Source organism: Halichoerus grypus, chromosome 6 (assembly GCF_964656455.1).
Source record: "Halichoerus grypus chromosome 6, mHalGry1.hap1.1, whole genome shotgun sequence".
NCBI classification, from domain to species: Eukaryota; Metazoa; Chordata; class Mammalia; order Carnivora; family Phocidae; genus Halichoerus; species Halichoerus grypus.
In genome coordinates this window covers 79,532,984-79,556,632 of record NC_135717.1, presented here as the reverse complement: position 1 = coordinate 79,556,632, position 23,649 = coordinate 79,532,984, and the positions used below count along the sequence as shown (strand labels likewise).

The 23,649-nt window shown below is 53.3% G+C and overlaps 1 protein-coding gene and 1 long non-coding RNA gene across 11 annotated transcripts in view; one reads left to right on the top strand and one right to left on the bottom strand.

The window, feature by feature from the left end:
- LOC144382337 (uncharacterized) overlaps positions 1 to 1,298 on the top strand; it is a 1,106,857-nt gene extending 1,105,559 nt beyond the window's left edge. Inside the window, exon 3 of the long non-coding RNA XR_013449061.1 lies at positions 1,277 to 1,298. This is a non-coding gene — a long non-coding RNA (uncharacterized LOC144382337). The remainder of the gene's footprint in view (positions 1 to 1,276) is intronic.
- Positions 1 to 23,649, bottom strand: part of TSPAN9 (tetraspanin 9) — a 196,691-nt gene that overhangs the window by 126,549 nt on the left and 46,493 nt on the right. The gene's annotated exons all lie outside the window — the stretch shown is intronic.

The window sequence follows — 23,649 nt, the reverse complement described above, 5'->3', positions numbered from 1 at the left end:
GCTAGCACAATCTAAAACCAGATGATGAGGAGGGGTAGGTGGAAAATGTCTCAGGGCCTTCTGGGAGTCCCACAGGGGTCAGAGGCTTCACCATCAATCAGTCTGCAGAGTTGGGGGGCTCCACCCGCACCTCCTCTGCCACACGCACCCCACAAAAGGAAGCTCAGCACTCCTCACTGAGGGGCTACCTCCCAGGGCCCCCCTTCACGCATGTGTGGCCCTCTACGGCTCTGTCCCCCAGCTGTGGTTTCAGAGCCCCCCTCTCCTGGACACTTGAGGATAGGAGCAGACTCCGAGGCCTCCAGACCACAAGCAGCCACAGCAGCAGTCCCATCCCTCACTCCTTTCCAATACACGTTTCATCGTGCCCATCGCTGGGGACTTAGGAACCGGTCTGGGGAAGAGGCAGATCATCAGGAGAGGGGGACCGCCAAAGCACCTCCTAAAAGGAGGGGTCCCCCATGGCATCAAGCCAAACCCCCTGCGAGCCCGCAAGGAAGGCAAGGGAGGGACTGAGCGTCGGGGCCATGCGGACAACCAGAAGACGTGACCCCGGAAGACGTGACTCCCAGTGGCCAGGTACCTTATTGTAAGTGGTGACAGAGAGCCGGTGCCTCAGAAGACAGAAGACTCGGGCTCACATACACTCTCCAAGCTGATCAGACTCCCCAGGGAGAGATTTCCTGCTATGAAATCCCCCTGGGACCAAGAGAGAGCTGGAGGAGGAAAAAATCTCGAGAATCACACCCCAAATCCAGCAGGGCATCCCATTTTCAGGGAAATTCACTTATACTCAATTGTTGGGCTTTTACTTTTCAATTCCAAAAACTGGCTTCTTTTAAAAAAATAAATCAATAGGTGGAGGTGGGGAGTAGGGAAGAGGCAGGGAGGCATTCATTGCTGCCCTATCCTTTTCAGTGTCTGGGGTTCACAGAGGGAGTCCCCAGGACCAGGGTCACAGTCCTGATGAGCGAGGGAGGGTGGGAAGAGGACAGCCCAGCTGGTCAGGTCATTAAGCCCCTCGAGGGGCATCTGCAAGCCCGGTGCCTGCCCAGCTGGTGGCATCTGCTGGAGGGGAGGTGGTAGGGAAGGGCAGCAGAGGGCCAACAGGGACGGAACAGACTCCACAGCAGGCAGCCGGCCCCTCCTCCTGTAAGCAATCCCCACCCCAGGGTTATTTCCAGGCACTTTTTCCTGTGAGAAAAGAATGGGAGGCATGCGGCCCAGCCATTACCCAAATCCACCCCACCACGGCTCCGTGCCCAATTACGTCCAGTGGGGGGGGGGGGGGCGGGGGGAGCCCTCCGGAGCCTGTAATCAGCAAATCCATTTAAAGAAATGCAAACTGGCAGCCAGAGATGAGTAACATAGGTAATGCAATAGAGAGCTTCCCTTAAAGCTGAATGCACACATGCTCACAGGCTCAGCGGGATGTGAGAGTGTGCGGGGCCACGCCAGGCTCTAAGGCTCTACAAACCACATGGAAAGGTGGCCAGAGACACTCCTGGACTTTTATAGCTCTTCAGGGACCTGATCTCCAGGAAGTGCTAGCAACTGCAATCCAATTGTGTCCCTGGCTAGAGAAGCCGGCTGGAGACTGGGGACTGCAGGGGGAGGAAGAACTTCATTGGGAAAAAATGTTGACAGAGTTGAATGTCGAGCGGAAGGACAAAGGCTTGGATGAAGGAGCCTTACTGAGCAGTAAGGCATTCAGAGTGCTCCAGCAATTTGCATGGGGCTGTGCAGGGAGTACTGAGTTCACTTGGGGGCTGGGCTCCCCGAGGCGGGGGCAGGGTGAGGAAGGGGTAGCGTCTGCGTCCTGTAGGGCCTGGAACTTAGCCCCCTGAATCAGCCCTGCAGTGGGAGCTAGCTGAGGACAACCCCCAGCTAGAAGGAGGACTCAGCAAGTTGAGGCCAAAGAAATATGCTATCTTCACTTAAGAGAACAAATAAAATCGTGGAGAAGAAAAGCTAGCATTTAGTAAGCACCTCGCCTGGACCAAGTGCACGATACCGCTAATTCTAAGAACTTGCAGCGAAGTGGGTATATCATTCTAATACTGCAGACATGAAGTCTAGGAATCCAGGAGATTCACCTCAGCCACGTGGCTGGAACCAAGACTGAGGCCACACCGCACTCCAGATACACCACCCTCCAATGGGGGTTTCATGATCCAGTTTTCCCAAAAGCAAGCCCTCCCCACCCCCGACCCCTCTCTCAACCACCACCACCACCACCACCACCACCACCACCACCACCTGGCTCACTGGGTGGCCTTAGGCAAGCCCCTCAGTCTCTCTGGGCATCAGCTGCCCCTGTGTAAGAATAAGGGGATGATTAAGGTATTGATAAGGCCCCTTCCTGTTCACTTAGGCATAGAAAGGGTAAGTTAGCCTATAATTCTGGCAGAGAAAATGAAACAAAGAGGCCTTCAATATGGTTCTCTGAATCCAGCTAAAAGTTGTAGCCCCCAGTGAGTATCTGCAACACCCCACCTTTCACGCCTTATTATAACTGTTAGCGTTCTTGTGTTCTCGTCTGTCTCCCCCACAGACCGTGTTCTCCCTTGGGGAAGAACGCCCCTCCTAATTCTGCCTGCACCCCTCTGCCCAGAGCTGCATCTGGTGTGTCACAGACACTCATCCAACATCAGCTGCTTGAATGAGTGAGTCGATGAATGAATGCATGAGCAAATGCTCCTCGAAGCCAGGCACGCTTCAGAAGAAAGCATTTACAAGTATCTGTTTACCAGATTGCTCCTCAAAGGTAGAAAAGCTGGACCTTCCCAAACCTAACTCTGCATTGAAAGCATCTGGAGAGCTTGTCAAAATACAGATTCCTGCCCCACTCCCAGAGCTGCAGACTCAGAAGATCTGGGCTGGGGGCCCAGGAGTATGAATTATTAAAAAGCTCCCCAGATGTCTCTAACTCAATGCCAGGTCTGGAAGCACTGATGTATATTACTTGGCTAACACCCATTCAGTCCTGCGCTGGGACCGGATGAAGCTAAGAAATGAAAAAAAAAACAACAAAAAAAGAGTGACTCTCCTAGAGCCTTTTTTCCAAAGAGCTCACACCAACTTTTTATGCCGTGGTGCTTTTACCTATTGGACTGAAACAGGGTAGCAAAGCTTCTCCCCATTCCATAGGTTGGAAAACTGAGGTCTGCCCAAGAAAGAATATTAATTCCTCTTTTCACCTCTCCTTTGAGCTCCAGAAAAAGGCAGGGTATTACAGCTTTCAAGGACCCAGCTAAATTTTAAAAAGAGAGAGAGAGAGAGATTGAGAGAGAACAAGGCCAGGCACACACTTGGCTGTAGGACTGACATCTCTATGCCTCCTGTCCAGACTCGGAGGACAAAACATACTGTTGTTTGACTGTCGCACACCCCAAGGCTGCCCCCCAAACACGGAGCCCCTTCAGTATCAGACCTTCAGGAGGAACAGAGCCCCAGGCCCTTCATCTCCGGCGTGCCACGGACATAGGGGAAGGGCTGTTCATTTATTCATTCATGAAAACTACAGCACAGCGAAGACGTGCCGAGCAGAGGAGAAAGTTAGGAAGGTGCTGTGTCCCCTGTGGAGCTGAAGGAGGAACTTAGCTACTCCTATTCTTCTCAATAAAGGAGCGGCCTTCTGGAGGGACAATGCCGGCAGGCTGAGAGCCGAGCGGCCCACAGCTTACCCAGCAGTGGGGCAGTCTCTCTAACTGGAGACACCCCTTAGAGGCAGGAGCCAAAGGCACCTCGGCGGGACGCACCTGAGAGGCCCCCTCTTCCCTTATCCTCCTCCTTCCAGGCAGCCTTGGATGAGATTGATGGAGCCGGGACAGCTGCAGTGGCAGGGGGTGAAGGGGGGGAACAACAGCTGGACAGAGGGAGGGCCCCTCCCCCGCCAGAGCTGGCGAGGAAGGAGAGGACAGGTCCCCTCTGCACACTTCTCCTTCAGGAGTGGAATGTGAGCCTTTGGCCCCCCTCTGGCCTTGCTCCCCCTGCCTCTCCTGGTCCTCCAGGCGGGCAGGTGTCTCTGGATTCCACAAATAGCAGGCCACTCCATGGCATGGCCGCATATTCTAGGCCTCGGAGCAGACAGCCCCACACTGCCATGGGCCATACTCCCTGCAAACATTCTGCACTCCTCCTCCCATGTGGGACCTGAGCACCGCTCCCCTCCCCTACCAGCTATTCCATAGGCCACAGGTACCGCAGGAAGGAGCCCCGAGTCCTGACCCCCATCCCAACACGGTGGAAGGCAATTCAGTGTCCTACAACATGGATGCTGGCCTGTCAGCGGATGTGGATTCCGTCACAAATGGAGCGTGTGACTCCTAACGGACTCGGTATCAATCCTGGTTCTACTAAAAAGCTTCATGACTTTGATTTCCGGTTGCCTTGTCTGCAACATGAGGATGGTAATATCTACTTTATAGAGTAGTTCTTCTAAGGAGAGGAACCACATCCTGGTCCATGACAGGTCCCCAGTGTATGATGGGGACCTCAGTTTCTTCATCTGTAAAATGAGCAGGCTAGCCTAGATGGTCTCTCAGGGCTCCTCCAGCGCCCATAAAACTGACTCAGCCTTCTGGCCAACAACCCTGGGTTGTAGCCCCTTCATCCCTTTCCTCTAAAGACAATTCAAGCAGCGATTCCCGCAGTTTCTCCCAGATCAGTCAGGCCCTGAGGCTTCTCCCCTCCAATTCCCCATCCAGATCCAGTAACTCAATCTCCAAATGTGCCCAGGCCGGACTCCCAAGGGCCAGCCCTTCCTCCACCAAGCCATGCCCCCATACATAGAAAACCATTCATACAGTTCAGTCATTTCTTACCGAGAGCAAATTACTCACTCCTAACACATCTCACACCAGAGGGGACCCACCAATGTGCAGCAACGTTGCAAGTGGAAACTGTTGGTGCAGAACCGTACTGTCCAATATGGCAACCACGAGCAACATGTGGCCACTTAAATTTGAATTTTAATTAATTAAAACTAAATACAATTAAAAATGCAGTTCCTCAGGCACACTGGCTACATTTCCAACACTCGCTAGCCACGTATAACTAGTGCCTCTGTAGTGGATGGTGCAGAATAGAACATCTCCCTCACCACAGTACTCGTCTCGAAGATGCTCTCCAGTCAGGGGCAGAACAGGCCCCAAGGGGGCTCAGATGGACTCTGGAAGGGGACAGAGAAGGAGGGGGAGGGCAATCCTGGAGGAGGAGGGGCCACTTCCCACCACTTCGGTGGACATACCACCAGGATGGGGGCCCCGCAGGCCCACCAACTCAGGGTAGCCGCCCCCCCCCCCACCCAGGGAGGGCTCCCTGGCCCCAACACCTGGCAGGATGCACAGGCAGCTGTCACAGCACGCTTCATTTTTGGGATGCATGGGACGCTCGTCATTCTCTCCAGCCCCTGGCAGACTCCCTGGCCTTCCCTAGCTCACGGTCTACACCTTGTCTCAGAGAGCGGAGGGCTGCCACCCTCCTGCCGCCCAGCTTCAGCTGGGGTCTGACCTACAGGAAGCCTCAGCTCCTCCACGTCCACCCGACTCAAAAATATCTGGCTGCTAGCCCAGACCAAGGGGGAAGGAAGGTGAGAGAGCTGGTTTTAATCAAGCACCTGTTATACTCAAGGGACCACATGAAGGTACTTCCACTTAAATTTTCCCATTTGATCCCCGCCCCCCCAAAATGCTGCAAGGTAAGTGTAGTTAGACCCACTCTCCAGATGAGATAAGACTCAGAGAAGGAATGTGAGCTGTGCGAGCTAGGAAGTTAAGGGTCACGGTCTCAACGCAAACCCAGAAATGTTAGCCTGCAGAGCTTACAATCTATCACCCCCTCCAGGGCCATGGCCACGGACAACCGATGAAGGGGGAGCAGCCACTTCCACTCTCCCTCCCACAGAATTCTCCACACATGTACGCACGATGGTTGGGACCTAGGGCTTTTGGAGTCTCTGGCCTGAGAGAGCCCAGAATCTCAGGAAGGTCTTGGCAGCGATGAGGTGAAGAAAGGCCGAAGACAAAGCAGGTGGAGCAGACTAAGGAAGGGAAGGAAGAAGGCAGTGGAGGGAACAGAAAAGTAAAATCATGGGAGGGGGCAGAGCACATGGGAGGAGGCTGAGCGTTTGAAAGTATCCCAAGTGTAAATAATACCTGTCTTCCTCAATTAGACCTCAGCCTCCATGAAAGCAATGCCCTCGTCTTGCTCACCGCTGTGTTCCTAGCCCGACCACGGTGCCTGGCACAAAGCAGGTGCTCAATACATGCCCGTCGGGAAGACAGAAGGGTGGATGGAATAACAGACAGAATGGCAAGGAACTGTGGAGAAAGACAAGTCCTCTTTCTGCCCTTCAGAGCCCACAAGAAGTCCTCCTGACCTCAGCACTAGCTCAGCTCCCGAGGGCTCTGAACCACTGGGGGCAGCCGGCCTGCTGGGCTCTGTCCGCCCCTCTGCGGCAGCCACGGCCCCAAGCCCACTCTCCTGGTGACCACAGGTCCTAAGTCTAGGGCTGAAAGAGACTGCAAAGATCATGTGGTCCCATCGTCTCATCGTCCAGGTGAGGAGACTGAGATATAAGAGGGGAACTGACTTGTCCAGCGGCACACCCCCAAAGTGGAGAAGTTTCTCGTGACCGTGCCAGCAGGAACTGGATAGCAGAGGCCTGGTGTGGAGCCCCAATGCCCTGTAGCTCGCTTGCAGGGCCAGGCAGTGCCTGCAGCCCATCTGTCTCTCCAGCCTGCCAAGAGGCCTTCCTTCCCCTGTGCCCGTGTTGATGAAACCCACCGCGGGTGACTTCAGAACACTGCACCAGGGGGAGGTTTTGCTGGCCATGGTGCCAGGCCTGTAATTTCCGATTTCCCAGCCTGATACCCCTAATCGTCCGAGCCCTCTCTGCTCTGAGCCCCATGTGGTCATACATCATCTTGGCTGATGCCAGCCATGCCTTCCCCCAGCCATCTGGACAGAAAAATGAGGAAAGAGCAGGACAGGATGATTTTGGCAAAGAGGACCGATGGGAAGCTAAGGGGACACCTGGTCCCTACCCTCCCTGACCTCACCGTGTATGTGCTGTTGGGATGCTAGGTGATGGGCATGCTTCTCTCTTCCTGGGACGCAGTTTCCCTATAAGTAGGTGGGAATCTTCAGCCTCAAGCTCAACACATCCTCGGCAAGATGTGTTGAGATGGAGGTTCCTTTACACCTGCCCCCAGGTATAAACATGGAGAAAACTCACAGCAAACCCGAGTTAGGCACCTTCTAGGCACGGTAGGGGCCCTGCTCACACGGGAGGGGTGAGGAGCACGGGAGACTTCAGGGTGAAGCAGGGCTCTTGAGGGAAGTGGCTGATCCCAGGGCTGGAGCAGGAAGAACAGAACGTGAGCCTGGAGTACCAGGGTGCCAGAAAGGAAGGAAGTGCTCAAAAAAAAAAAAAAAAAGAAAAGATGAGGCCATGTCAAAGGGCACAGGAGCCAAACTGAAAGAGCTTCCGACAGTCAGAGGGGGACTGATCTGAGCCACAAAAGAACTACAGTACTGAATTCTAACTACAGCCCGTAGAACAGAATACATACCCAGCATTTCTCTCACACAGCATGGAACCTGCGTTTGTTATATACTACATATTTTATCAAATAAATATGATAAATATTCATGAGTTTGTAACAATAAAAGAAATAACTCAATGGTTAAATAAATGCGGGAGAAGGCCCAGCTCTTCCTACAGAAGAATTCCAATTCATAAACATAACGAGGGGCACCTGGGTGGCTCAGTCAGTTGAGTGTCCGACTCTTGGTTTGGACTCGGGTCATGATCTCAGGGTCATGAGATCCAGTCCCACATCGGGCTCCATGCTCAGCACAGAATCAGCTTGGGATTCTCTCCCTTTCCCTCTCCCTCAGCCCCTCCCCTCACACGCAAGCACGCTCCCTCGCTCACTCGCTCTCTCAAATCCATAAATTAATTCTTACAAAATTAAAAATAAAAAAATAAACAGAGGAAATGAGGAAAATAGAAAGTGCCATTAGGCAAACACCACCGTAATAACTACCACCAGCAAGAACCACCGATGGGTGCTCAAATCAGCGAGTCAAGTTTGAGGAAAAACTGGCTATCTGTCGAGTCTCAAAGTATCTCCGAGATACACGAGACAGTTATGAATTACCAAAAGAAAACCAGCGACTTCATAGAGAAGATACACGGCCAACGCCACCTTCTCTGAGTGAGAGCGTGAACACCACTGGTCATCAGGCGAGTTGACAGCATGCACCCCTTGACACGATGCACCGAGAAAGACACAGCATCCCGTCTGCCGTGTTCTTGCCAAAAATGCGTCACCTCAACCTAACCGTGAGAGAACACCGGGCAAACCCAATTCCTGATATTAGTGCTCTCCCATATGGTCAAGGCCACGAGAGTCAAAGAAATGCTGAGGAACTGTCGCAGGTTGGAGGAGACCAAGGAGGCGTGACAACTAAATGCAGCGTGGGATCCCGGAGCAGAAAAACGACATTAGTGGGAAAGACGAAAGAGTCTGTAGTTCAGTTAATTACGTTACACCAGTATAAATTTCTTGATTTTGACAGTTGTACTGTGGTTACGTAAGATGTTAACAAGGACCCAGAAGAGCAAAAGCAGCAGGGCGGGTGTGCATGTGTGTGCCTCACGCATCCGTGCCACAGGGCACAAGAGTGCAGGAATGCAGGAATGCCAGGAAGTGTGTAAGAGTCTGGGGGGCGGGGCGAGAATGGCCTTTTGCTGTTTCAGGCAGCGTGCTGAGCCTAGGATCCGATTTTCACAAAAGGATTACTAGATTACATTCTTTACCACAGGCAGCTGTCCCTGTCAAATAAATAATCACCGCCTTACATTTATATATCACCTTTCACCCTACAGCCCTTCTCCTACAGCCGGGACCCGCCTGGGGACAGTCTCAGCCCCCACCACAGAGATCAACCTGAACCCCATCTGGTTTCCAAGAAAGGGACCTCCCGTCGGAGAAGAAGGGGCAACTCAGCTGCCGGGAGGGGAGGGGGGTGTAGGTGGGTGGGTGGGGTGCCCCATGATCAAATAAAGGCCAGCCCGAAAGAGAGAGAGAGTCAGGCAGCAGGCTCCCCCGAAGGGTATCCTGGTCGAGCTGTAGGGCAGAGTGGCCACCAGCTCTCAGCCTCTGAAGCGTGTGTGATGTTGGGCAGGTTCCCCATCCCTGAGATGTACCTATCACACAGGATTCCCGTGAGCACCGATCCATGTTAAGCACTTCACATAATATCTGACACCAAATCTTGCTAGTCACCTGCTGGCCACGTGGGAAAGGGAGAGAGCAAGGGCCAGATGGACAGCGTGGGTGTAGGCATGGTGGAAAATACAGGGACCTACTGGTCCCAAGAAAGAAGCCATGGGTTTCCCAAGAGGCTGTCATGAGTCCACTGCTGAGCAGCATGGAGTAGGGTCCTTATGTCTAACCCATAGGTAGCTGCCCACTCAGGAGAGGCGACTTGTTCAGATGTGGGGCTGTCCCTGCAAGGGGGAAAGGCAAGGTCCACACAGCAAGGGTGGCCAGGCTGGGGAAGGAGGGGGCAGTGCTAAGTAAGGATGGGCACCTTGACTCAGAGAAAAGCCTTTAGACCAGTGCACCTGTGTTTCCCAAGCAACTAAGACACCATACGGAGCCACCCAGACCCTGCTTTCGGGGTCTTTACAGTCTAGCTGGGGGGACAAGAGTAAAGGAAAAGTCAGGTCACGACAGGAGGGCCGTCACTGCTGATAAGGCAAGCCAAGGACAAGTGAGAGGACCAGAGAAAACGCAAGCCACCAGGGAGGGAGCCACCAGAGAGGGGAGAGGCCGCCCCAGGGAACAGCATCAGAGTGGGCTTCCTCGAAGAAGCAGGGCTCTCGCTAGACTCTGGAAGACATGTGGGGCTCTGAGGAGCACAGACAGGGGCAGGAGGAAGGGGAAAGCTGTCCCGGACGCCAGACCCATCACAGCATGCTCCAGAGGCAGGCAGGACATCCGTCACCGCCATGGTGGGGTCGAGGGGAGCGGGCTGGAAAAGCCATTTGGAGGCAGACTGAGAAGGGCCAGAGCTTCCGGCTGTGAGTGAAGACACCCCGTGTGCTGCCACAGCATGGGCACGGCTGCTCTCGCACTGACAGAGCTGGAGGAGCCGGGGGAGAGAGAAGGTTCTGGCACCGGGCAGCAAGTTCGCAGTGAACACCATGGGAGATTTTGTTTGACTTTGAGGGCTGCTAGAGACTCTGGGAGCTTAGATCACCTTGCATAAAACAACACCCAAACTTCCCCTCTGGCAAGGATCCCAAGGCCCCGTGGCCTCATCGGCTGAATCTCCTGGCTCCCCTCTGGCCTCCTGCATAGAGTCCCAACCTCTCCTTTGGCCTCTACTGTGAACCCCAACATTTCCCGTGGCCTTCTCCACAAAGCCCCAATGCTTCCCTTTGGCCCTCTCCAATAAAGCCTGAACTCCCTAGGTCCTTAGCCAATCCACGTCCAAACTTCCTTCTAATGTCCTGAATAAAACCCCAAGTTTCTCCCAGCCTCCCCTGCACACCCCCAAACTTCCACTGGCCAGACAAGAACCTGTTCTTCCCTTTGTCCTGTCCCAGGAGCCCAGTATTGCTTGCATCCTCACCCATGGAGCTTCCCAGCAGCCCTCTGCGTTCCCACACCGAACCCCAAAATACCTCCACATCCGCCCACTGCAAACTCCAAACTACCCTCGAACTTTCTGTGCCTCACTCAAATGCCCCAAGAAATCCTGCACTTCCCTTGGACCTTCATCATCAAATCCCCCAGTTCTCCTCAACTTCCCCTACCAAATCCTAATCTCCAGCTTCCTCTAAGAAACCCTCAAGGTTTCCTTTTAGGGACTCTTGAGCAGGCTTGGGATGCTGAGGACAGCACTTCCCACCCAATCAGTGGCAAATGTCAGGCGTTTTATTTCCGGTCCACCCCGGACCCATGGGTGGATCCGCTGTGAAGGACTAGTACAGGCTTCACACCGCACGTGAATCTCCCTGAGATTTTAACAACACCCTGTTTGACAAGACAAGTCCTCCAGCTCCGACTAAAAATCCCTAAGAGTTTCCTTGGTTCCAACCACCAAATTCTGAATTCTGATGAGCTTCCCCCCCAGGAAACTCCAAACTAACCTAGAATGCCATGGCCATGTCTATCGCTAGAAACACTGCTAAACGCTTACTTTCCATTTTGGAACCTTTCTGGTCACCACGGTCCATGGATCACACTTACACAGCACTCCTCTAGATGATTCTTCCCTCTGAGCTGGTCCTGGTGGCTGTCCTGAGACACCCTTTCAGGGCCCAAACAAAAGGCGTTCCCAGGTGTGTGGATAACCGAGAGCAAAGACGGTAGAGAACAAATTCCACACGGAGGGAAGAGAGGGCATGCCCAACGGGACAAACTGGCATCCACTGTCCCCGTGCTTCTGGGTGGCCTGATGTGGGCGCAAGGGTCTGAACCCCTGGTGGGTCAGCTGCAGCCTTTGGAGCCTGCCCACCGGCAAAGCAGGAGAAAATCCATCTCAGGACCAGGGGCTTGAGGGAAGCCCTGAGGAAGGTTGTGTCTATGGACCCCGAGGCTGCAAACTCTGTCAAGGGATATGCCAAGGAGGGCGTGAGGCAGGGCAGTTTGTCCCCAAGTGGCCCACTACCAAAGCCAGGCCCCAGGGAGAAAGCCCCTCTGACTGCACAGTGAGGAGACACACGGGCAGGCTGGCCTCTGGGAGGAAGAGGGGAGGAGGGGAGGTGTGAACAGAAAAGGGGAAAATCTAATTAAAACTGGTTCCTGCTCAGCCACCTGCTAAAAACCACAGCTCACCCAAGACTTGGATGGAGGATCACTGACAGCCCTGCCAAAGGTTTCTCCCTGTGGCCTCACGCAGAGCGGGGAGGGAGGGAGCGCGACGCCGCCGGCCCGCCCTGAACCCCCCCAAAACCAAAAGGCTCGTGAAGCTGAAACCTGAGAAGATGCCAAGGGGCAGCAGGAGGCAATTTACAGCCAGGAAAACTGAGCACTCGGGCCAGATGTGGGCCCTGGGGAGGAGCCGGGCCTCATGCTTATTGCGCAGAGGTGGCGAGGCCAAGGCCCAGGCTGCTGCCTTCCCAGAGAGCCGGCCTGCAGGGGTGGATGGCGGGGATGGCGAATCCTGGGGTTTGCAGCCAGAGGAGGGCATGGTGATAGGCACAGAGGGAGGGAAGCAGAGGCAAGGAGGCACGCTGAGGAAAGCCAAAGAAGAAACCAACGAGGAGGAGCAAGCCCAGAAAGAGGTCCCCGGGAGAGGTCTGGCAGGAGCATGGCATAGGCAGACGCCGGAGCCTCTCCCTCTCTGTCCCGTTCACCCTGGACGAGCTCCTTCCTCTAACCAGGAGACCCCAGGGGGCGGTAAGTGACAACCAGCAAGGAGACAAAGCTGACTCCCCTTGGCTCGGCCAGTCCTGTACTTCACACACACACACACACACACACACACACACACACACACACACACGGATCCGCTCGTCCCAGCCTGCTGCCACACCTGCCAAACCCCGACCCAGGCCGAGGGGCCAGGCCAGGGTGGGGGCAGGATGGGAAAATCCCACCATCAAGACGAAGGTGGAGTTCTCCATTCCAGAGTGGGAACCTCTGAGCCGCCTCACCACTGCAGATGACAGATGTGGTCCTAGGTGCAGGAAGGGGAAGCTGAGGCCCAGAGAGGGAAGGGCCAAGCCCCAGGTCACACAGCAGCGAGGGGAAGCCAGGCCGCAGAGACCTGACTCTCAGCTCTGTGCTCTCCCCACTCCCTACCCTACCTTCCTCTGAGCCCCAGAACCAGCAGCAGCCCCAGTCTAAGGAAACAAGGCTGCCCCCTCTTTGAGCATCAAGGGGGCTGGGATAGGATGTGGGGAGGAAGTCAAGCCCCCTAAAGAGCTGAATGCAGAAATCCATGTGACAAGAGGTGGAATTATTTCCCCTGGAAAAAAAATTAATAAAAAGCTCTCCCTTACCAGACCCCAGGAGTATTTGGCTGGAAGCTGACGTAATATAGGAAGGAGAGGCCAAGGGGAGAGGAGCCCCCCCCAACCCCCAGCAAGCCTATTGCCAGGAGCACAATAGGGAGACTGCAGCTGGAGCTGGGGGGGTTGAGGGGGACAGGACACGCCAAGCAGGATGTTGGAGCTGGAGACACAGGCCTTGGCGAGTGTCTGGCTGGAAAGCAAAAGCCTTTGAACTGGCAACCCAGGGGGTAATGCTTCCTTGGGGCCCGCATCCAGGCTGGCATGGACGTCGGGTGCCTGGAGCAGGGTACGTCAGAGGCATCATGGGGGCTGTGTCTACTGGCAGAACCTGCAGGACGTGAAGCCAGGTGGGAAGTGGGAAGCAGGAGGAAGGGTTCTGGGAGAGCAGGGAGTCAGAACAGTGACTCAAGCTCCAGAGGCAGACCCTCAGGTCCTCCAGTGAGGAGCAGATGGGGGGCCTGGGCCGGCCAGGAGAAGGTGGCACAGGGAAAGGGTAGGCAGGGCTGGTGTCCATCTTCCCATCGCCTCCTGTCACTCAACTGCTGCAGATCCGATAAAGTTGACATGGCTTTGTGCCCAGAGAGAGTGGGGCTGGGACCTCAGGAAGACGCATCTTGGAAAAAGACAAAGAGGCACATAGAAGCTGTACCCACTGTTGCTGTGCCCAGTTTGGAAGGTGCTGCACCAGTGGAGGCCCAGCTGGAAAGGGGAGGGGGGTCTGAGCAAAAGCCCCCTTGCTTCAGTGGAGCCCAGAGCAGTGCTGGTACCTCGGAAGGCTAGCAGAAGCTCGATCCCCAGCACAAGAACACCCTCCTCCCCAACTGACCCACGTCTCCATAGTACAATGGCCAGTGGAAGGTTCTAACAGCTGGGGCCACGAGGCAGTCCCACAGCACAAAGTGGGAGTGGGGGCCAGTTCCCAGGCCAACCTGCCCTCCGCCCTGCCTCCCGCTCGGGCTGCGTGATGGTGGGATGCCCAGTCTCTCACTTGCAGCCTGGGCCCTCCGGCTTCCCATGGGGCACCTGCACACACTTTCCTCTTCCAGGGGTGCTGGAGGTGACTGCCAAGTACTGGGATAGGCCTTCTGACGGTCATCCTGGCCCTGAGAGTGAGCGAGTGCTTCTCTGACCCCGCCAACCCCCAGCACACACACCTGCTCCCTACAAATAGAGACAACATGGTGTGGTCACACAGAAGGCCGCCGGACGCGGGGTCCAATGGCCAGGGTCTGCAGCCTGTTCTTGACATGTTGGACACTGCCTTACTTTCGACGTGCCCCAACCTCCTCATCTGTAAAAAGGGGATACCCCAGTGCCCCACACAGGGTAAGGTCCTTGGGAAGACCAAGTGAAACCATGGGAGATGAGGAAGAACCACGTGACCTGGAACACAAGCTGCCATGTAATATGCAGAGTGCTTAAGAATGAGCACAGGGATGCCTGGGTGGCTCAGTCGGTTAAGCGTCTGCCTTCGGCTCAGGTCATGATCCCAGGGTCCTGGGATCGAGTCCCACATCGGGCTCCTTGCTTGGCAAGGAGTCTGCTTCTCCCTCTCCCTCTGCTGCTCCCCCTGCTTGTGCTTTCTCTCTCTCTGACAAATAAATAAAATCTTAAAAAAAAAAAAAAAGACTAAATATAGTTGGGTAATGGAGAGGAAGATGATGAGGAGGAAAAAACCACAAGCTCATTAAAAAAAAAAAAAAAAAAAAAAGAATGAGCACAATCCTCAGGAAGCATGTGACTCATGGGTTCCAATCCCCGCACACTACCAGCTGCGTGTGAGGAGTGAGAGTTCGGGGTGGACAGGGCGTTCCCCGGCTCAAGGGAGTGCTTTGCAAATGTCGGCCACTGCTACGTATCACCGTGAGTGTGGCCCATGTCCTCGGTGTCCCGCTGTTGCCCCTCCAACCCCTCCCCTGCGCCCGTCCATATGTGCACATATGTGCCGGGCTGCCAAGCTGGGGACTGCGCAGGGAGCAAGCCGACTTTCCGCAGTGACTCTGGGTCTCAGCTGCTGACTCCTTTAAGGCACTAGGACCCAGCCTGGGACAAAGGAGGTCTTCCCCAGTAGTGGGAGCTCTGCTCAAAGAGTCCCCGCCACACAGAGGGAGGGCTCCTGAAAAGCCAGCCTCCCAACCCTGGGACTCTTTGAGCTGAGACGGCCACTTCTCGCCACTTCTCAAGAATGTTGTGGGAGAGTCAGACATCAGGCTGCCTCAGCTTCATCCCAGCCTTTCCTCGTCCCCATCCCGGAACCAGTGAAACGTGGCATTTGACAGTCCCTGTGCCGTCCAAGAAGCGATGGCTGACCCACCTAGAGCAAAGGGCTTGACCTAAATAAAATCAACATGGAGGAGAAATTGGTAAGTTTTCTGCTGCCATCTAGTGGCCAAAACAAATAAAAGCAGGCAAGGAGCCAGAAGGCCACCAGCAAGGGGTGACCAGTAGTCAGTCCTGCACACCTGGACCAGGAGCGAGTGACCAGCTCCATGACGCAGACTCTAGCAGAAGGAAGAGGGTGCAAGAAAAATGTGTAAAGGGGCACCTGGGTGGCTCAGTTGGTTAAGCGTCTGCCTTCAACTTAGGTCATGATCCCAGAGTCCCAAGAGTCCCAGGATTGAGCCCCACGTCAGGCTCCCTCCACAGTTGGGAGTCTGCTTCTCCCTCTGCCCCTCCCCCCACTCGTGCTCTCTTTCTCTGTCTCAAATAAATAAATAAAATCTTTTAAAAAAAGAAAAGAAAAGAAAAATGTTTAAAGCACCCAAAAAAGCCTGTTGGTCATCCTTCAGAGATTGAGAAAGGAGGAGCCTGGCTCATTCATCCCTGTAAGAAATAAAAATGCTGGTCTGCCGAGTGAGTAAAATAAAAAACTTTAAAAAATTTTTTTTAAAATACAATTTTAAAATGGTGCTCTGACTCTAGGGCAAGGCACTGCCTCAGCGCTGAGAAAGAGTAGGTAAATAAGATGCTGGCTTGGACCACAGAAAGCTTCCCGTGTGGCCTCTCCTCTGCTCCCCCAGGCCCCACGCAGCCTCACTCCTGTCACACACGTCTACCAGCCCCTGACTTTGCCTATGCCAATCCCTCTTCGCCCTGCAAATGTTGCTGCACCTTCCACATCAATCATCCCCTCTCCTCATGCTCTCACACTGGGCTGTGATTATCGGAGTGCATGTCCCACCAGATCCAGCCCCCTGCCCTCAGCTAGCTGCCACATACACAGAGCTGCAAGCCTGGCTCCACAGGCCAAGCCAGGCTGGGTCTCAGAGCCCCAAACACTTCTCACCTCCTGTCTTGGAAGATACAGGACCCTAAACCTGCCAGGTCAAGCCCCAAGGCCACTGTTCCCCAGAGCTCCCTCCCTCCCTCCAAAGGCCCATTTGCCTGTTGGCTTGTCTGTGAGCCTTCTGCCACAGGCAGCCTTCCATTTGGAAGCAGCAACCCTCAGCAGAGGCGAGCAGGCCCTCACAGATATTAGGTGCTCCCCTTGGATCGGCAGAGCACCAGCCAGAATCAGGAGACCCGGTTCCAGCCTCAGTTGGCCCCTAACTGGCTGCACTAATACTCCTAGCAAGTTTCTTCCTTCCTAAAGCCTTAAAATTTCCCCATTTGTAGAATGAAGGATCATTACTTGGGTCTCTTTCAGGTCAAAACATCTACAGCACTAATTCATACTAATGTGTCAATGACCACTCATAGCTAATTGTATAACTGTTTCCACGATACTCTCATCTTGAGAGGGGGAGAGCCTGGACCCATCACCCATTCATTCATACAGTAACTTAACACCCATGTGCTTGTAATGGGATCGATATTTTTAGCAGTACAGCTTGCTTAGCTCTGCTCCAGCCACAAGGAGAAAGGCCAGTGATGAAGGCAAAATGTCCATGCAGAGCAGACTCGGGCAAAGCGGAAGGAAGGCAGGCACTCGCCCTGCGCCTGACCCACGCTCCTCACGGAGCACCTAATCCTTACATGACACTCTCCAATTTCATGTACCACCCCCCCCCCCCCCAGCAACCCTAGGAGCTGACGAGGTTTGTAACTGCAGAACCAGTGAGTGTGGAGCTGGGACTCCAACGCTGGTGGGCTCATTAAGTGGCCCTTCCTCTCCTGCCCTCCGTCACCACGTGTTCATGCTATCTGAGTCGTGAGATTCCTCCACCCCACGCCCCCAGTGCTGTCCTTCCCAGCAGCCCCTTACCCACATCTGCACACCAGAGTCAGTCAGAGCCCTTGAGGGCAAGCCCCGACTATCTGCCCAGCTTTGAAGAAGCATAATTCTAGGGTATATCTGAGCTCATTCTGTTTGCTACACTCAGCCTGATGGCATTAGGTTTTTTTTGGAACTGCCCTTGGATTACAGAAGAAAAAAAAAAAGAATGCACTGGAATGAAAAGCCTGGAAGGATCCAGAATCCATGGCAAGTTTTACCTGATTTCCCCCAGAAAGGGTGCTGAGATGGAGGGACAGCTGTGGGAATGGGGTCTCTCGCATTTCACACTATTATTTTACGTTACTTCATTTTTTTGCAGCACATTTTCATATAGTAAATGAGTCATGATTTTAAACACTTTCTGCAGATAGATGGCAGATCTACACCCGGTACTTGTAAGGAGAGAGCCAATGGGGCAAAGCAGGTCCCACAGGACAGGGCCCTCAAGCAGGAAACGAGTCCACTGCTTTTTCCAGGATGGGTGGGGTCCCTTGTGCACAGGCAGATGGTGGAGTGGTTTCTGGAGCACAAACTCTCTGCCCCCCAAAATACCTCCTCCATCTGCTCATTCATGCCTGAAATTCCTTCACTGAGGGGCAGTCTTTGATTCCTTGGTCAGAAATAGGCCTGAAACCATAAACCCACCCAAGAGAAGCAAAACAGTGCCTTCAAGTCACACTCAGAGGGAACGAGGTCACTGGGGTTGGGGGAACAAGGCTCTTACAAGGCTCTCAGAATAATCCCGTGGACAAGATGGGGATGTTCGGGCTGGAGGCAGTAATAACCTAGTGGATTAAGAACTGCGCTAAGGTGAGAGAGGGGGCTTCTGGGCCAGCCTGCAGGAAGGCACCTGTCCTCACCCTGACTTCGGTGGGAAGAGAGAGCCAGCTGACCAGGACTGGGAAAGACAGGCCAAAACAAGTGTAACCACCTGGGCTGAAAGAACTAGACTCTAGAAGCTCCACGAGCTGGAGGAAGGGATGACGCCATCAAGAGGAGAGCAGATAAGAGAAAGGAGCGGATCTGGAACTAGCCAAGTGGGAGTCTCCCGCACCACACCACTCCCAACCACGCCGGAGGCGAGGGATGCCCTGGGATCTGAGCAGCTTAAACAGGATCTAGACGCATGGGGCCACATTGTGAAAAGCATGAACAGGATGGTGGAAGACCTGAGAACTGGATCAAAAAAAGCGGGAATGTTAAAACGGAAGGAGAATGATCCATGTCATGGGTCGTCAGGGAAACGCAAACCAAAACCACAAGGAGAGAGCGCTGTACACCCACTAGGATGGTCATAACTTTTTAAAAAAATTTTTTTAAGATTTTTTATTTATTTATTTGACAGAGAGAGAACGAGCATAAGCAGGGGGAGCAGCAGAGGGAGAGGGAGAAGCAGGCTCCCTCCTGAGCAGGGAGCCCACGTGGGGCTCGATCCCAGGACCCTGGGACCGTGACCTGAGCCGACAGCAGTCGCCCAACCGAGTCACCCAGGCGCCCCGTAACTTTTTAAATTTTTTTAATGGGAATAAGGGTTGGCACGGATATGCAGAAACTGGAACCCTCCCACATCACCGGTGGGAATGTAAAATGGGGTCGTACCTGTGGAATACAGTTTGGCAGGGCCTCAAAACGTTAAACTCAGAATTACCATATGATCCAGCTATTGCACTCCTAGGTATAGACCTGAAAGAACTGAAAACAGGTGTCCACGCAGAAACCTGTGTGTGACTGTTCACAGCAGGTCTATTCACAACAGTCAAAAGGTAGGAACAACCCAAACATCCAACCACAGATGAACAGATCAACAAAATATGGCGTATCCGTACCACAGAATATTATTTAGGCCATAAAAAGGAACGAAGTACTGATACGTACTATAACATGGGTGAACTTTGACAATACTGTGCCGAGTACTGAAATAAAGCCAGACACGAAGGCCACGCGCTATGACTTGACTCACACAAAATGTCCAGAATAGGCAAATCCATAGACAGAAATCAGATCAGTGGTGGCCAGGGGCTGGGGGGAGGGGAGACCGGGGGATGAGGTCCCAGGGGTGCCGGATTTCTATTCGGGGTGATGAAAACGTTGTGGAACTAGATGGTGGTGATGGTTTCTCAACCCAGCGAATGCACTTACTGCCAACGAACTATCCGCTTTAAAATGGTTAAAATGGTAACTTTATGTTATATGTGTTTTGCCACAATAAAAGAAATGTTTTTAAAAATGGAGAGGGCTTTGATACCCTCTTTAAAAAAATTTTTTTAAGATTTTTTATTTAAATCTAATCCTGTTTAAGCCCGAACATCCCCAACTTGACATGACACCTGAGAGCAAATACGCGGGGCCTGTCCAGGAGATGTCGGAGGACAGGACTTGTTCTGTGAGTTCCCAGAATAAGGAACCTACCAGAAATCAAATTCTGACAGAACAGTGTGCACGACGGCACCTTTGCCACGTGTCAGGCACTGTACAATGGCTCCATCAGCATTAGATGCTCCTGTTATCCCATTTTTAGGTGAACAAACTGAGGCTCCGAGAAGGTAGGCAATGGGCCCAGAGTCACACGGTGAGCGGGGGAGCCGGACGCCTGTGCTGAGTGCCACCACGCCATCCAGCACCCCCATTGCAGAGAACGCAGCTGCAGCTGCACACGTCCAGGCTCAATCAAGCCCCACTGGCACCTGCTTGCGTGTGGCCTCTGGCTAGTTGCGCAGCCTTGCTGTGCCTCAGTTTCCTCCGCCATAAAAACTGGAATAACGCTAGCAACAGGCTCCAAGTCCCGCTGGGACAATGAAATGAGATAATGAATGCACCTAGCAGCTCCTCACACATAAAGGGACTCCATAAATTCGGTTCCTCTTTTTCCCCCGAAGTAGAGAAAATTACAAAGGTAGCGGAACCGGTCTTAGCAGGTAGAGAAGGCCCTGACAAAGGAGGTGAGGAGGTGAGCAAAAGCAAAGGCACCACTCCGCAGGGACAACTGTGAGACGGGGCGGGGCCAGATGACCTTGAAGCTTCTCCACTTGAAATCTGCTGTGGCTACCGGCTGGGAGCTTTTCCCCAGAGCGGGCCCTGCTGGAGGAAAGAAGGGAGCCATTCGAGGACACCAAGATCCTAGAGGAATCAGAGTTCCCACGAAAAGAAAAAAGGTGTAGAGAGCCGGGCGGCTGAGAACAACAAAAATAAAGTTCACCAATAAAAATAGAAGTAACGTCCGCTTTTAGAGCATCCCCATGTGTGCCAGACGCTATACTAAGCATTTTATATAGATTATCTTACTGCATCCTCACATCTCTGCAGGGCAGACACTACTATTATCCTCATCTCGCTGATGAGGAGGCTGAAGGCAAAAGGGGCAAAGAACCGTGCTCAAGGCGCCGTAAGCAGGAAGGGCCCACTCTGCCGCTGCCACGGGCCAATCCTGAGAGCCAGCCTCGAGAAGCCCTATCACCTGACTTCAGGGGTGATGGCCTTTGGATTTCATCTGCCCAGCTCCTGCCTTCTGCCTGTAGGCGCAAGACTATCCAGAGCAGAAAATCAGCAGAACCTCCCCCAGCCCCAATCTCTGGCCAGAAAGCCGAATCTAGAAGCTAATGCTAAGAATACATTGTGAGAAGATCCAGTGATTATTTGGGAAAATTTTGTAAAGTGAAGGAAAAAAAAGAGGAACTTCTGTTTTCACCAGCTCAATCAGCTTGGGGAAGAAACCACAGGCGACTTCGAGCGGCTGCCAAACGCTCAGCCCGATCCTGCTTGTGCACTGGCCCTGCAGAGAGGGGTTCAAGTTTCCCGAGCTGGCCAGGCAGGACCGGCCACAGGCACACTCAGGCTGACTCTGCAGTGGCCAGGGAAGTAAAGCAGCTGGGACATGACCCACCGGCCATCCCAACAGCACCATCCTGAGGGAGCCAGAGTCCATATGGTGCCCAAGGCCTCGCCTAGCTGCCTGGTCCATCCCACTGGGCAGTGGCCCCTTCAGAAAAGAGGCTGCAGGCAAGGCATGGAAGGAGACCCGGGGCCCCGGGTTCGCACCACCTGATGGAGGCCAAGGGCATTGGGAGGACATGTAAGTGACTGGCAGTGAGCAGGCTCTAACTCCACCTGGCTCTGACCCGGGGACCCCAATCCACAGTGGAAGCCACTCACTCTTCCTCCACCTCGAGAAGAAACTATGAGGATAAAAGAGACGAATCCAGAAAAGGATGTTAAGATCCTCATTTGTTCTTAAGCTAACTTTTAAGGGCTTCTAATGTCTGGGGCACTGTGCCAAACCCTATACCTGGACGATCTCACTTCATTTTCGAGAAAGCCCCTCGGGGTGGTAATCACAATCGTCGCCATTTCAAAGGACAAACTGAGTGTGGGAAAGGGACTTGTGCAATGACAAATTAGTAGGTGGTAGAATTAGGACACACACCCCTGTGGTCTGACCTCAGAACCCACACTCTTAACCAAGATCCTTTACCACTTCCTAAAACAGACTCTCAGGAGCTAGTAAAAAGAATTATTAAACACAGTTCCCGGCCTCAGAGCATTTACAGCCTGATGAGGGAAATGGATAAATGGATCCAGTGCACAGGGAAACAGCCTATGAACACGTGTATCATTACCCCAGGTGTATGGTCATCGCTTCCAGTACACAAAGGCACGTACTGGGGAACCAATGGGAGGACTCCAAAGGAAGACGGTGGGAATTTAACTTTAAAATATGATGTGCACGGGACGCCTGGGTGGCTCAGTCATTAAGCATCTGCCTTCAGCTCAGGTCATGATCCCGGGGTCCTGGGATCGAGCCCCGAGTCGGGCTCCCTGCTCAGCAGGAAGCCTGCTTCTCCCTCTCCCGCTCCCCCTGCTTGTGTTCCCTCTCTCGCTGTGTCTCTCTGTGTCAAAAAATAAATAAAATCTTAAAAATAAATAAATAAAATACAATGTGCACAATAGCCAAAAGGTGGAAACAACCCAAATGTCCATCAGAGATGAGTGGATAAATACAGATGTGGTGTATCCATACAACGGAATATATTATTCAGCCTAAAAAAGGGACGAAGTTCGGATACAGGCTACAGCATGGCTGACCCGTGAGGACACGATGAGGAGGTTACTGAGCCAGTCACGCAAGGACGAAGGCTGGGTGACCCCACTTACATGAGGGACCTTGAGGCCTCAAAATCATAGAGACAGAAAGCAGAGTGGGGGTTGCCAGGGCCTAGGGGGAGGGGAGAGCGGGGAGTTGGGGTTCCAGCGGTACACAGCTGCAGATCAGGAGGACGACAAAGTTCAGGAAACGGACAGTGGTGATGGCCGCAGGGTAACGTGAATGTACTTGAAGTCACTTGTGAAGGTAAACCTCATGCGTCACCCGGCCTGGCCCAGGGCACCCGGATGAAACCTTATTTCTGGTGTGTCTGGGAAGCGTCTCAGATGAGATCAGCATTTGAATTGGGATGGTCAGTAGAGCGCCCCCCTCCCCGGTACAGGTGGACGCCAACCAGTCAGTTGAGGGCCTGAACAGAACAAAAGGTCAAAGATGGAGGGATGCGCCTCATTTTTCCTGCCTCACTGCTTGAGCTGGGTCATCTCTTCTCATCTGCCATCCTTGGACTAGCATGTAACCATCGGCTGCCCAGGTCCTCGGACCTGTGGACTCAGACCGAATTACACCGCCTGGGCCCCTGGCTTGCAGACGGCAGACAGTGGAGCTTCTCAGCCCCCATCACTGCACCAGCCAATCCCTCTGGATCGAGCTCCATATATATGGACATCATATGATAAAAGTCACGTGTGTGTATGTTTCTCCTATTGGTTCTGTTTCTCTGGGGAACCCTAACACACTACTGAACTGTACACTTAAAAATGCTTAAAATGGTAAATGTTACATATACCTTGTCACAATCAAATAATTTTCTAAAGAACAAAAATAGGCTGGTGGTGACGGTGCTGGCCTGCTGTATGTACCTTAAACTATTTTTGTCTTTGCTCTAACCAGTGGGAAACCCAGAGTTGCCCTGTTGTGGGGTGCAGGCATACTGAGTCCTCATGGAGCTAGGAAGGTTATCTCTTGGGGGATGTGGAAATTCAGTCTTTTGTGTTTAAAGCCTCCTTGAACATGACCTGAAAATGGGCCTTCTGTGTTTTGAAAGTTTATTCCCCACGGAGTGCAAATAGCCAAGAAAGTCAGTGGGATCAGCCTTTTTGCGTTTGCAGGCCCAAAAGGAGTGGCAGGGTCCTGAAGGTGGAAGCTGGGCATTAAGAAAGGGGTCAGGGCTCGGGTCCATATGAGAATGAACCACTGAAGCCACCTTCCACACAAGGCGAGAACAAAGACCCTGATAGGGGGACCTCTCCTCCAAAAACAATATTACTAGTTTAATATTAGTTGTGTATTCCT